The 13,253-nt window shown below is 38.5% G+C and overlaps 1 long non-coding RNA gene across 1 annotated transcript; it reads left to right on the top strand.

Annotated features, from left to right (window-relative positions):
• Positions 1-5,737: 5,737 nt before the first annotated feature.
• On the top strand, positions 5,738-12,896 carry LOC141407513 (uncharacterized). The gene is made up of 2 exons (XR_012416917.1): positions 5,738-5,844; positions 10,872-12,896. It is a non-coding gene; the product is annotated as an uncharacterized lncRNA (long non-coding RNA).
• The last annotated feature ends 357 nt before the right edge of the window (positions 12,897-13,253 follow it).

The following is a 13,253-nucleotide window of genomic DNA, read 5'->3' as shown; positions in this document are numbered from 1 at the left end:
CCTCTCTTATCATACAGCATCGGGGATACACTTTTGGAGAAATACTTACTATGTAATATTCAGGACCATGTTGATGCCTGTGGTGAAAAGGGAAATAGCCTCAAACAGAACCTGGAAAGAAGCTTTCTATGAAATTGCTCTATGATATGTGTATTCATCTCCCATAAATAAAGCTTTCTTTACATTACACAGCTTGGAATCTTTCTCATGGACGGATCCTTGATGGGACATTCAGGAGCACTTTCAGGACTATGGTGAAAAAGGAAATATCTTCAGATAAAAACTGGATAGAAGTTTTCTGTGAATCTGCTTTTTGCTATGTTTATTCATCACACATAGATAAAGCTTTCTTTACATTACTCAGCTGGAAACTCCGTCATGGATGGACCCATGAAGGGATATTCGGGATCACATTCTGGCCTATGGTGAAAAAGGAAATATCATCAGATAAACCTGGGAAGAACCTTTCTGAGAAACTGCTTGTGGGTGTGTGCATTCCACATCAGAGAGTTACACCTTTTTTCTCATAAGGCACTCTTTGAACACTGTTCCTGTAAAACTAAAAAAATGATATTCAGAGCACATTGAAGACTATGGAGACAAGTGAAAATCGTCAAACAAAACCCGGAAAAAAGCATTCCAAGAAACTGCTCTCTGACATGTCCCTTCATTTCACAGAGTTAATGCTTACTCTACATTTCCCAGTTTGGAAAGTCTGTCTTTGAGGATTCTGCGAAGGGATATTAAGTGGTGACCAGAGGCCTGTGGCGAGCAAGGAAATGTCTTCCATTGAAAAATGGAGAGAAGCTCTCTGAGCAACTCTTTTGTGATGTTTATATTCATCTAATAGAGTTAAATCATTCTCTAGATTGAGTAGTTTGAAATCACTGTTTCTGTGGAATCTGAGACAGGACATTTAGAAACGCTCTTTAGAACATCCTGAAAAAGAAATAACCTCAGATAGAAACCAGAAGGAAGCTTTCTGTGAAACTGCTCTGTGTCACGTGAATTCTACTCGCACAGTTTAGCTTCTCTTTTCATTGAGCAGTATTCTATCATTGTTTTTGTTTAGTCTGCTAAGGGATAATCGGGAGCACTTTGAGGCTTACTGTGAAAAAGGAAATATCTTCAGACAGAAAATGGAAAGAAGCTTTCCGAGGAGCTGTTTTGTGACGTGTGCATTCCACTCACAGAATTATACCTTTCTTCTCATAGAGGACTGGGGATTGCCTTTTGGAGAAAAATCCACCAGGGGACATTCGGGAGTGTATGGATAGCTATGGTGAAAAGGAAATATCCTCAGACAGAAACTGAAAAGAACATTTCTGTGAAACTGCTTTGTGATAGATATGTTTATTCATCTCACATAGATAAAACTTTCTTTATATCATGCAGTTTGGAAACTCCATCATGGACAGATTCAGGAAAGGACATTCAGGAGCACATTCAGGCCTGTGGTGAAAACGGTAGTATATTCAGATAAAAACTGGATAGAAGTTTTCTGAGAAACTGCTTTGTGATGTGTACATTCGACTCAGGGACTTTTATCTCTTTTCTCATAAAGCAGTGTTTGAAAACAGTTCCTGTAAAACTGAAAAAGTAATATTTCAGAGCGCATTGAAGACTAGGACCAAAAGTGAAATATCCTCAAATAAAACCCAGAAGGAAGCATTCCAAGAAAGTGCTCTCTGATATGTGCATTCATTTCACAGAATTAAAGCTTACTCTTCGTTACCCAGTTTGGAAACTCTGTCTTTGAGGAATCTGTGAGGGGATATAAAGTGGTGCCCAGAGGCTTGTGGTGAACAAGGAAAAGTCTTCCATTGAACACTGGAGAGAAGTTTTCTGAGCAACTGCTTTGTGATGTGTGTATTGGTCTCAAAGAATTAAACTATTGTTTGGATTGAGCAGTTTATAATCACTGTTTTTGTGCAATCTGAGGAAGGACCTTTGGGAAAGCTCCTTAGAATATGGAGAAAGAAGTATCCTCAGGTAAAACCCAGAAGGAAGTTTTCTGTGAAACTCCTCTGTGTCTTTTTAATTCCTCTTGCTCAGTTTCACCTCTCTTTTAATTGAACAGTTTTCTGACCCTTTTATGTTTAGCATGTGAAGGGATATTCGGGAGTGCTTTGAGGCTTATGGTGAAAAAGGAAATATGTTCAGACCGAAACTGGAGAGAAGATTTCCGAGGAATTGCTTTGTGAAGTGTGCATTCCACTCACAGTGTTATACTTCTCTTCTCATAGAGCATCTGGGAAAACCTTTTGGAGAAAAAGGTACCAAGGAATGTTTGTAGCATATTGACGCATATGGAGAAAGGAGAAATAGCCACAGAAAAAAACTGGAAAGAAGCTTTCTGTGAAACTGTTCTGTGCTATGTGTATTCACTTCACATAGATAAAGCTTTCTTTGTATTATGCTGCTTGGAAACTCTGTCATGGACGGATCCATGAAGGGACATTCTGGAGCACATTCAAGACTATGGTAAAAAATAAATATCTTCAGATAAAAACTGGAAAGAAGATTTCTGTGGATCTGCTTTTTGCAATGTTTATTCATCTCACATAGATAAAGCTTTCTTTACCTTACGCAGCTTGGAAACACTGTCATGGATGGATCGACAAAAGGATCTTTGGGAGCACATTCAGGACTACAGGGAAAATCGAAATACCTTCTGACAAAAACCAGAGAGAAGCTTTCTGAGAAACTACTTTGTGATGTGTGCATTCCACTCAGGGAGCTATACCTCTTTTCTCTTAAGGCAGTGTGTGGACACTGTTCTTGTAAAACCGAAAAAGTGATATTTCGGAGCGCATTGAGGACTACGGCAAAAAGCAAAATATCCTCAAATAAAACCCAGAAAGAAGCCTTCCAAGAACCTGCTCTCTGATATGTGTTTTCATATCACAGAGTTAAAACTTACTCTACATTGCCCAATTTGGAAACTGCATCTTTGAGGAATCTGTGAAGGTATAATAAGTGGCGCCCAGAAGCCTGTGGTGAGCAAGGAAATGTCTTCCCTTGAAAACTGGAGAAAAGCTTTCTGAGCAACTGTTTTGTGATGTGTGTATTCATCTCATAGAATTAAATCATTCTTTCTATTGAGCAGTTTGAAATCACTCTTTCTGTGGAACCTGAGAAAGGAAATTTGGGAACACTCTTTAAAATATGCTGAAAAACTAATACCTTCAGATAAAATCCAGATGCAAGCTTCTTGTGAAACTGCTCTGTGTCGTGTGAATTCCACTCACCCAGTTAAGCTTCACTTCTCATTCGTCAGTTTCCTAACACTGCTTATGGTTAGCGTGAGTAGGGATATTTGGGAACAATTTGAGGCTTACAGTGAAAAAGGAAGTATGTCCTGATAGAAACTGGAGAGTAGCTTTCCGAAGTGCTGCTTTGTGATGTGTGCATTCCACTCACAGTGTTATACCTCTCTTCTCATACAGCATCTAGGAAACCCTTTCTGTGAAACTGTTCTTAGATATGTGTATTCATCTCACACAGATAAATCTTTCTCTACATTTTGCAGCTTGGAAACCCTGTCATGAATGGATCGGTGAAGGGATATTCGGGGGCACATTCAGGACTATGGTGAAAAAGGGAATATCTTCAGATAAAAACTAGAAAGATGCTTTCTGTGAATCTGCTTTTTCCTCTGTTTATACATCTCACATAGATAAAACTCTGTTTACTTTACACAGTTGGAAACTCCATCATGGACGGATCCCCGATGGGATATTTGAAAGAGCATTCAGGCCTATTGCAAAAAAGGAAATATATTCTGATAAAAACTGGGGAGAAACTTTCTGAGAAACTGCTTTGTGATGTTTGTATTCCACTCAGAGATTTATACCTCTTTTCTGATAAGACAGTGTTTGAACACTGTTCCTGTAAAACGAAAAAGTGATATTTTGGAGCACTTTGAAGACTATGGCTAAAAGTTATATATCCTCAAATAAAACCCAGAAAAAAACGTACCAAGAAACTTCTCTCGGATATGGACATTCATTTCACTCAGATAAAGCTTACTCTACATTGCCCCGTTTGCAAATTCTGTCTTTCAGGAATCTGTGAAGGGATATTAAGTGGTGCCCATTCACCTGTGGTGGGCAAGGAAATGTCTTTCGATGAAAACTGCAAAGAAACTTTCTGAGCAACTGCTTTGTGATGTGTGTATTCATCTCATAGAGTTAAATCATTCTTTGGAGTAAGCAGTTTGAATTCACTGCTTCTGTGGAATCTGAGGAGGGACAATTGGGAACGATCTTTAGAATATGGAGAAAGAAATATCCTCAGATAAAAACCAGAAGGAATCTTTCTGTGAAATTGCTGTGTGTTGTGTGAATTCCTCTCATTTAGTTAAGCTTCTCTTTTCGTTGAGCAGTTTTCTAACATTGTTCATGTTTAGCGTATAAAGGGATATACGTCAGCACTTTGAGGCTCACGATGAAAAAGAAAATATGTTGAGATAGAAACTGGAGAGAAGCTTTCCGTGGAACTGCTTTGTGACGTGTGCATTCCACTCACAGTATTATAACTGTCTTCTCATACAGCATCGGGGAAACCATTTATGTGATACTGTTCTGTGATATGTGTATTCATCTCACATAGATAAAGCTTTCTTTACATTACGCAGCAGGAAAACTCTGTCATGGATGGATCCACAAAGGGACATTCGGGAGCACATACAGGACTATGGTGAAAAAGGAAATATCTTCAGATAAAAACTAGAAAGAAGCTTTCTGTGAATCTGATTTTTTACTATGTTTATTCATCTCACATAGATGAAGCTTTCTTTACATTACTCAGCTTGGAAACTCCGTCATGGATGAACTGCAAAGGGACATTCGGGAGCACATTCACACCTATGGTGAAAAAGGAAATATCTTCAGATAAAAACTGGAGAGAAGCTTTCTGAGAAACTGATTTGTGATATGTGCATTCCACTCAGGGAGTTTTTCCTCTTTTCTTATAAGTCAGTGTTTGAACAGTGTTCCTGTAAAACTGAAAAAGTGATATTTCAGAGCACATCGAAGACTATGGTGAAAAGTGAACTATCCTCTAATAAAACCCAGAAAGAACCATTCCAAGAAACTGCTCTCTGATATGTGCATTCACTTGACAGAATTAAAGCTTACTCTACATTACTCAGTTTGGAAATTCTGTTTTTGAGGAATCTGCGAAGGCATATTAGTGGCTCCCAGAGGCCTGTGGTGAGCACGGAAATGTCTTCCATTGAAAACTGGAGAGAAGCTTTCTGAACAACTGTTTTGTGAAGTGTGTTTTCATCTCATAGAGTTAAATCATTCTTTGGATTGAATAGTTTGAAAATCCTGTTTCTGTGGAATCTCAGGAAGAATATTTGGGAATGCTCTTTAGAATATCCTGAAACGCTTTTTAAAATATGGGGAAAGAAATATCCTCACATAAAAACCAGAAGGAAGCTTTCTGAGAAACTGCTATGTGTCATGTGAATTCCTCACACTCAGTTAAGCTTCTCTGCAGGGGCCTTTGAAAACAGTATGCTGAGAATAGATAGGGCTCAAGGACAGTATCTCCAATTGAACTTTTAATGAACTTCCATAGGCGCCAAGAAGGCGGGCAGATAAGGAAGAGCATAGAAACAAGGAACTGAGTAGAAGGTTACATGTGGGAAAAGAAAGTTTGTTTTGCATTGCATTCTTTCTGCTGACATGGGGTTTATGGAGTATAAAGTGAGGCGGAGGCTCTGAGTGCGGCCACCATGTTCTCTGTGTGTCTTTGTCTTTTGTGTGTTCTTTCATTCTCCACCACCCCCGGCACGGACCCCAACAAGTGGCACAGCGAGCAGGGTCAGCACAGGTGAGTAGGAGAGAACAAGAAGGGGAACCCCCTAGGGGCAGGCAAGGCCCAGATATTGTTAAGGGGAACCTTCTTAAGCTTTCATTATGGGGAATTCCATCTCTCTGGCCTCAGAATATTTACGGCTGTTTCAAGGACTGTTGCTGTCTATAGGAGTAGAAGTGAAAGAAAAAGACTTTGAAGTGATTGTTTGCCCATGTTGAACAACATTGTTACTGGTTTCAGTATCAGACTAAAGTGCAGCTGAATCGCAGAGAATGGTTACAGGTAGTAAAAACTCTGCTTAGAGCTCTCCAGTTAGGGGATATTATACCTTAAAATTGTGGACCTTGTGTGACTCTATCACTCAGACATTAGAGTTACTTGAGACTGATTCAGAGTGTGGTAATGTAGCCACAGGAGGAAAGGTAACTGAGGATTTGGAAAAATAAATAAATAAATCTGAAATGGAGCCCATTTGTGCCAGGATAACAGAGGATGGGGGGGGTAGCAAAAGGGGGAGAAGAGAAAAAGCCAGCCCTTCCTTCTTCTAAGGGAAATTCTGACATGCAGTGTATTATGGAAATGCTTCAACAAATATTATAGATATATTCTTCTAATTCACCTTTGCGAGCTTTCCCTGTTTCTTTTCCTTCTGCCCTGTTAAAAGAGGATTTTCCAGAGCCTCCAACCCCCTGGCTTCCTTATCTTTACCTTTGTTTGGCAAAGTTGAAGCCCTGTTCACATCAGACATACTTTAAATTTATACTAAACACCTGTTTAATATGTCAAAACCAGTGTATATGTATATCTTGTTGTTTGTTAAAATATTATGAGTATTTCAATAGTCAATAAATAAGCACATTAATATTAACTATTAATATTAATATAGTATTAATAACCCCAGCTAGGAAATTGTTATGTTATAGGGTTGCATAGGTTCCACCAATTTACACTCCAAACAGAAGTTGAGTATTCGAGCTGCTTAACACATTAACTACCTCCTGATATTTTCTGTGTTTTTAAATTTTAACCATTGTATTGTGTATGTAATGATTCTCAATTTGGTATTAATATACATATTTCCTAGTGAGTAATGATGTTAGACATATAGGATTATTGTCATTTCTTTGTTCTGCTACTTTTGGTTGGGTTATTTGCCTTTTCTTATTAATATGTTGAGATTCTTTATATTTGGAGATATGAGTATTATTATATATTATATATACTTTTAATTAAAAAAAATTTTAAGGAGCTGGATTTGTTTCCAATTATTTGTGCTTCTTTTGCTCCTAATGCTCAGTTTTCAAATGGTGGCAATAATGTCCAATTTAATGCCTTACAAATTAAATTTTTAAAAAAGAAATGAAAGCTGCCATTTCTAACTATGGACCTCAATCTCCTTTTATCCTTGGTCTTCTTGATATTTTTTCATCAGAAAATTTGATAATTCCTATAGACTGGAAGACTTTGGGGAAGGCTTTTCTTGATCGTTCTCAGTGGTTACAATTGCACAGCTGGTAAATGAACAAGGCACATGTACAGGCTAGGAAAAATGTTATGTGTTATCCCCCTGGACCCACTGAGGAACAACTCACAGGCACGGGCCAATATGCTACTCTTAATGCTCAGGCTGGTTTAAATGATGTTGCCCTTACTCAAATCAAGACTTTGTTTTTAAGGGCCTGAAATAAGGTAGAGATAACAGGAAAATGTTCCCTTTCCTCTGTGAAGATTTTACAGGGCACAAATGAACTATATCCAGATTTCGTAGCCCATCTTCAGGATGCTGTCTTCAAAATTGTGGGTACTGGCCTTGCTTCAAAAATTTTGTTACAAACATTGTCTTTTAAAAATGCTTATACTGACTGTTAAAAATTGTTAAAATCGTTAAAGGCCAATGGGGCCAATTTAGATAAATATATTAAAACTTGTGTTAGTGTTGGAGGGGCTATTTATAATGCTCAATTATTTGCTGGAGCTTTGTCTAAAGCCTTAAAAGGAAATAACAAACAAGGTGTTTGCTTTCAGTGTGGTAAACCTAGACATTTCAAAAAAGAATGTCATAAAAATTGAACACTTTTATCCCTCAAGGCAGAAAGCTGCCTTCAGAGGTGTACAAATGTTGTGGTAAAGGTCGACATTGGACAAATAAATGTCGTTCCAAAACTGATAAAAGTGGAAATTTACTGTCTCCTCTCCTGGGAAACGGGAGCCGGGGCCCACAGGCTTGGGGCCCCGACAATTACAATACAAGTCTACTACAATATTCAGTGAGCAATGGCCTACAACATTAAGGAATAAATTCAAGTCCTCCTTAAGGATCCCACACGTTACCCCAGTTTCTCAGCTTTATGCGGCAACTAAGCAGAGCGCCGCTGCTGACTTAGCTATTACTCAGCCTTATACTTTGTCTCCTAATGGAGGAGAATATAAATTAGCTATTAGAGTGTGTGGCCCTTTGCCAAAAGGACATGATATTACTAATAAAATTCTTATTTTGGTACAAGTTTCACAATTTATACGCCTAGAGGCAGGGGAACGTATTCTCAATAGAGAGGGTTTGGTAGCACAGAAAAAACTGTTTTTTGGGAAACTTTAGTTTCTAATCAAAAGCCCTTATGTTCATTGCACATTAATGGAATAGTTTTAAAAGAGTTAATTGATACGGGGGTAAATATGTCTATCATTTGTTTAAATTATTGGCCTATACAATGGGAAAAAAGACAAGTTTCAGTTATACTCACTGGCTTGGGTGCTGCTTCTGTGGTTTATCAAAACGTAGAACCTTTAACCTGTATTGGTCCTAAAGGTCAACAAGGTCAAGTGTTTTTTATATTATTCCTATCAATATTAATCTTTGGGGACAAAGTCTTTCATAACAATTTGGTGCTTTTTAAAACATTTTTCATATTTCCTCAGCTGTCAAAAATATGATGTTCAAAATGGGCTACAATCCTTTAAACTCATAGCCACTGTTCACCAGCCTCAAGTTTTATAATTAAAGTGTGAAACGACCACTCCTCTTTAGGTGAAACAGTGGCCATTATCTAAAGAAATACTTAGGATTTTAAAAGAGTAAGTCAAAAAACAAATGGCCCAGAGGAATCTAAAGCCACGTACTTCTGCATGGAATTCCCGTCTTTGTCTTGTTCTTAAAACTATAAATGTTTACATTCAACCTAGGGAAAGTTTACAGCCTGGTCTTCCTAATCCTGCCCTTATCCCACAAAGTTAAAACCAGAGAAAAGCAGCAAGATGCTTTTGTATCATTACAAACTCAGCTTTCTTTCTACTCACTTAATATTGCCACAGAAAAAATTTAACTAGATTTTCTTATTCAATATTTAGGTTATACCTTGGGGGCACAAAATATTCGACCCCCAAAAATTCAAATTTGACGTGATCATTTAAAAACATTAAATGATTTTCAAAAGCTTCTAGAAGACATTAATTGGATGCGTCCTGTTTTAGGAATACCAACATATCAGTTATAACATATTTTTTATATTCTAGAAGGAGACAGTCACTTGGACAACTCACGCCATTTAACTCCTTTGGCTTTACAGGAACTCCAGCTTGTTGAAGAGCAACTTCAAAAGGCCCTTCCTTTTGTTTATTTCATACTTTACCTTCTCCCACAGGAATGATTCATCAAACTAGTTGACCACTAAAATGGATCTTTTTGTCCAATAAAATATCTAAACGCTTGGCTACTTATATCGATCATTTAGCTGAACTGATCATCAAAGGACGGCATCACTGTCGACAACTTTGGGGAGGAGATCCTTCCTTAATTATCTCTCAATTCACTCATAATCAGATCACTTATCTTCTTGCAACTTCTGATTCTTGGCAAGTTGCTTGCGTTTCTTTTGTTGGACAATTTTCTACCCAATATCCTAAGACTCCGATCTTTTCATTTTTTAGGCAACATCCTGTGTTGCCTTTCTCACCAATTTCTGTATTTCCTGTTCAAGGTCCTACCTTTTTTACTGATGCTAGTAGCAATGATAAGGCTGGATATTGGAGTGTTCATCAATCTCGAGTTACAGTTTATCCTTATCCCTTGGTGCAACAGGGAGAACTGTTTGCTATTCTCATGGTCTTACTTGATTTCCCTACTACTGGTTGTAACATTGTTAGTGATTCTCAATACGCCGTTTATGTTACTTCTTACATTTCTCAGGCCACTTTACCTCTTTGTGCTGCTTCTTCTCTTCAAAAACTCTTTTCCTTGTTATCTTCTACTTTGAGCCAACGTTGAGCTCCTTTATTCATCACTCATGTTTGTTCTCATTCTCAACTTCCTGGACCATTAGTTCATGGTAATACTCAGATTGATTCACTTTTAATAGGCCACCTACATGCTGCAGAACAAAAATATACTCTACATCACACTAATAGTTCTGGCCTTCAACAATGGTTTCATTTAACTTATAAACAAGTTCTTTCTCTTATTCGAGCTTGTCCTTCCTGTGCTCCTTTGAGCATTCCATCCTTCCATCCTGGGGTTAATCCACGAGGTGTCCCTTCTTTTGGACGATTAAAGTATGTTCATCATACCATTGATACCTTTTCTCATTTCTATTATTACTCATCTCTTAACTTGTTTCGCCATCATGGGCATTCCTCTTATACTTAAAACTAATCATGCCCCTGCCTATGTCTCTCGTAAATTACAAGTTTTCTTACAGCAATACAATATTCAACATATCATCGGTATCCCGGGCAACAGTCAAGGTCAAGCCATCATTGAGCGCGCAAATTTAACTTTAAAAACTTAACTATTAAAACAAAACAAAAAGGGGGAAATGAGCCCCCAGAAACCAGATCTTGAAACCAGATTTTGAAGGTTCTTTTTACCTTAATTTTTTTGAATCAATGGAGACAATTGCAAGAGTCTGCTGCCGTAACCCATCTTTCCTCACCTCCCTCGGTGATAGTCCCCGCTAACAGTTTAAAGCTTTGGTATCCTAATGAAGAAGGTAAGTATGTTCAAGGGCAAGTTCTAAAACAGGGATGGGGCTATGCTCTTGTCCTTACAGGGAGCGGACCTGAGTGGTTTCCTACAAGATGATTGAAACCCTGTTGAAAAGAAAACTGGATTCAGCATGCATTTCTTCCTTTGTTGGATGTGCCTCGGTGGGAGACTTATTTCTCTTAGTGAGGCTTTGTATGAATATTGGACTTATATTCCCTTTCCGCCCTTGTATCAGGGAGTTGCCTGGGGGGAGGTGGAAATTAAGGTTTTCACCAATGACACTACTTGGATGCTGTCCCCCTACATAGACAAGGACAATATAGAACGGGAAACGGGAATTATAAACAACACATATCAATTTGGAGTGGAAGGAGTTCCAAAATGTATGGGAAATAGTTCTCATTGTCTCCGAAAATCGCATGAAGCCTGGGCTGTTCGTTATAATCATAGTCATGTGGCTGCTAATACTGTTATTATTGTACCTAGAAGTTTTTAATATAATCATACTGTATATAGTAATGGAACTATTCCTAGTTCTTTACTTTTTTGTCCTATTCTAGAGGTTTCTCCTAATATTGAGGTGCTGGAGTGACAACAATATCGGGGAACTAAACCCCGGATTTTATTAGAATACAATGGAATGTAAATAACTGATTGGAGTGTGCATGGTTATTTTCAAATAAAATTTAGTCACATACCTTTTAAATGACACTGGGTAAATAAAAGTATTGCTGCTAACAGTAATGAAACCTTGGTATGGCATGAAGGAAGCCTGAAGTACAGAGTCATCTTTGGAAGTTGTTAGCTGCAGGTGATGCCATTAGCACTTTTGTGGGAAATATGTCCCTTAATCTTTCTAACCCAACTAACTCCTTTCATATTCAGTTATATCAAAATACCTCCTGATATATTATTGCTTGTGTCCGTGAGCCCTACCTATTATTAGCAGGGAATTTGACATGGGATAATGATACGGGGATTGTTAATTGTACAGATATGTGTACATTTTTGTCTTGCCTCAATCATTCCTGGTGGCACAACTTTACTGTAGATATTTATATCCTCAGGGCTCGTAAGGAAATTTGGCTACCTGTTAACCTTACGTGACTGTGGGGGGCATCACCTCTTGAAACTTATATTTGGACTTCTCTCCAGTGAACCCGCCATGCCCTTGGACTTATAATTGCCTCGGTGATGAGTCTTGTTGCCATCGCCTCCACTGCGACCGTAGCAGGACTCGCTCTTCATCATAGCATACAAAATGCTGAATTTGTGCAGCAATGGCACGAGCAATCTCACCAGTTATGGCTTCAACAACGGAACATTTATTCTCAACTTGCTGAAAGATTGGACAACATGGAGCAAGCATTGACATGGCTTGGAGATCAGCTCACTGTACTCAGTACTCGGATAACATTACAATGTGATTGGAACTCCACTCAATTTTTGGTAACGCCTGTGCCTTTTAACATCTCTCAAAATAGGACTGTAATCTGAAAATTATTAGTAGGCCATAAAAATATTAGTTTGGACATCCAAGAGCTCACTCAGAACATTTCCGAAGCATTTCAACAACAATTACATGTGTTGTCCGGAACCGTAATCCTGCAAGAGCTGGGTCAGCGCCTTGCTGCCTTTAACCCATGGACCCAGATGAAAACATGGATTTCTACAATCTCTGGAAGTATATTGTTTTGGGCACTCGAATTGAATCTACTTCTTTTGGTGATCCGATGCTCTCTCCGTCGCTTCCAAAAACAAAAGAAAACACAGGAACAAATATAGGCTACCTTTTTAGGATTGAGGCAAAACAAAACAAAAAGGGGGAAATGCAGGGGCCTTTGAAAACAGTATGCTGAGAATAGATAGGGCTCAAGGACAGTATATCCAATTGAACTTTTAATGAACTCCCGTAGGCGCCAAGAAGGGGGGCAGATAAGGAAGAGCATAGAAACAAGGAACTGAGTAGAAGGTTACATGTGGGAAAAGAAAGTTTGTTTTGCATTGCATTCTTTCTGCTGACATGGGGTTTATGCAGTATAAATAAAGTGAGGCGGAGGCTCTGAGTGCGGCCGCCATGTTCTCTGTGTGTCTTTGTCTTTTGTGTGTTCTTTCATTCTCCACCACCCCCGGCACGAACCCCAACACTTCTCTTTTCATTGAGCAGTTTTCTAACATTGTTTATGGTTAGCTTATGAAGGGATAATCGGAAGCACTTTGAGGCTTACAGTGAAAAAGGAAATATGTTCAGATAGGAGCAGGAGGGTAAGTTTTAAAGGAACTGCTTTGTGACTTGTGCATTCCACACACAGTGTTATACTTCTCTTCTCAAACATCATCGAGGAAACCCTTTTGGAGAAAAAGGTATCAAGCTATATTCATTTGCATATTGACGCCAATGGTGAAAAAGGAAATAGCTTCAGACAAAAACTGGAAAGAAGCTTTC

The sequence above is a fragment of the Macaca fascicularis genome, chromosome 8, assembly GCF_037993035.2.
Source record: "Macaca fascicularis isolate 582-1 chromosome 8, T2T-MFA8v1.1".
In the NCBI taxonomy this organism is placed as follows: Eukaryota; Metazoa; Chordata; class Mammalia; order Primates; family Cercopithecidae; genus Macaca; species Macaca fascicularis.
Note: the sequence above shows the minus strand (reverse complement) of the source record. Positions and strands in the feature narration are given on the sequence as shown.